Below are 2,347 nucleotides of genomic sequence, written 5' to 3' on the forward strand. Positions count from 1 at the left end.
TTTCAGTGTTTTACTTTTTTCCCAAATGAACACATATTGTATGTTTAATCCCTTGTACATTTCTGTTTACCTCCAGTATTGTTGCTTGGTTGGAGGTAGTAAATAAATTGAAAGTTTTTCAGTATAAGACAGAGGGAAGAGCTATCAGATACATGCCCAAGATATTTTATTATGCTTAGAATTTTTCTAGCAATGTTGATTTATTATTAATCACAGTGATGATGTAGGAAGTGTGAATTGAGATTTAATAAAGCCATATAATTGCTAGCAATGACCTTGTCTGATGCAGTGCAATGATGAACCGCTAATTCGACATAATAAGGAAGCTGAGGTGTGCTTTCAAGATGCTTATCTGACATCCCAGGGACAGACACGTTCCTCATATCTTAATTGCAAATTGGGTATTATGTCTGGAAAAATGGGTGATTTTTCAGGGTTGAGAATTTACATAGCTTGTAACTTGAAGTCGTTCTTTATCACATACTGTAAATTACATTTTATTTTATTTCTTTTTTTTTTTTTTTTTTTTTTTTTTTTTTTTTTTTTTGGTGGGAGGGAAGGGGGGGGATGGGGGATGACAGTCCTCTTGCTGTGGTAAATATTTCTGTTACTAAAATAAACTGAAATAAACCTTTACCTCTTCAGCAGTCTAACTGTAACTCTTGGAACTGCAACACGAAACTTCCCAACAGTTTGAAAAAAACTGACATACTTTTTAAGCATAACAAGAAAATGATATGCCGTATATTATGTGAAAGCAAACAACACTGAAGAAGCAAAAACTACGAATGTGTAGAATGAAAAATCGTCTCAAGGTTTCAATATGAATACTGCAGGCGGCGGCTTGACGTCTTGAAGGCAAGGCCATTCCAAGGTCCCCGAGCGTACCAACGTCAAACTCTGATTACGAAGTTCTTGCTTCAATATCATATGATTATCACCCACTTGGCATTTCATCCATATGCAGGTGCGACAATAAATGTATTCCTACGAGCGTTCAGGGTTAGAAAGGTAATTAAATCAAGGAACAATTTCGTTAGAGAAACTTTCATGCCATGATAAAGTATGTTCACGAAGTTACAAGTGAAAGTGAAATGAATGAATCAAAATTGAATCGAGAATGCATTCAGAGCCGTCCTTGCTGTACCTTCACTTGACAGAATTCCGTGACTGCTTGGCGTTCAATAATATCGAAGTTTAATTAATTAGTTTGATTTAGACTAGACATTGACGATGAAGATGTAGAAGAGAACTTTGATTCTTGCATGTTCTCTCAAATTTCAGCCAAAGGATGGAAAGGAAACTTTAATAATGATTGTGCAATAACGTACTCCCCTCTCTCGGAAGCTGTAAACTCATACTGGTTATTTTTTCGAACTTATGAGAGACAAATAGCGTTTCCGCAAACATACAGCGAATAAGGAGAGATTGGGAGGGGAGGGACACATACACACATACACACACACACACACACACACACACACACACACACACACACACACACACACACACAGAGAGAGAGAGAGAGAGAGAGAGAGAGAGAGAGAGAGAGAGAGAGAGAGAGAGAGAGAGAGAGGCACGAGGTAGAAATTGAGTGAAGAGGAACAAAATATGAGAACCCCACCTCAAAAAAAAAAAAAAAAAAAAAAAAAAATCCAGTGATTCGTGTCCGTTTGTGTCAACACAGTTTTACAAAGCAGTTGCATGCTTATAAATGTGAATGAAAGGCAAAATCTTTGACCTGTTACCCAAGAGCACACAGCTGCTTGGATCATAAACATGTTTTATTCATTGGCTAATCTTGAAAAAATAAAAATAGAGTTATTGAATCTTTCACAACTGACAAGATTGAAAAATAATTCAAATTAATCCAATGAATAAATGAAAATGAAACAATAATTAGATATTGAATTTAAGCCCGTATCCCATGAAAAATATCTTCAGGTCACCGATTTCAAAAGAACGTGTTTCAGTATCCCATTAAAGGAACCTGCATATAAACATAAATAAACTAAAGGCTTCCAGAAGTTATAGAATTTAGTAGTTTAAAGAAATGCGGAAATACTGATTTTGTCCCAAAATTACAACGACAAAAACAGAACAGTAATAACGGTAATCATAATATGGATTATGATAATGACAATAATGATGATGATAGTGATAAATTGCAAATAATGATAATGAAAATTATAGGATGATAATGATGATAAGGATAACAACATCAATAATTGTAACTGATAATAATGATAATGATGATAATAATGACGATAATAATAATAATAATGATAATAATAATAGTAATAATGATGATAATGATAATGATAATAAAGATAATGATAATGATAAT

The sequence above is a fragment of the Penaeus vannamei genome, chromosome 4, assembly GCF_042767895.1.
Source record: "Penaeus vannamei isolate JL-2024 chromosome 4, ASM4276789v1, whole genome shotgun sequence".
Taxonomy (NCBI): domain Eukaryota; kingdom Metazoa; phylum Arthropoda; class Malacostraca; order Decapoda; family Penaeidae; genus Penaeus; species Penaeus vannamei.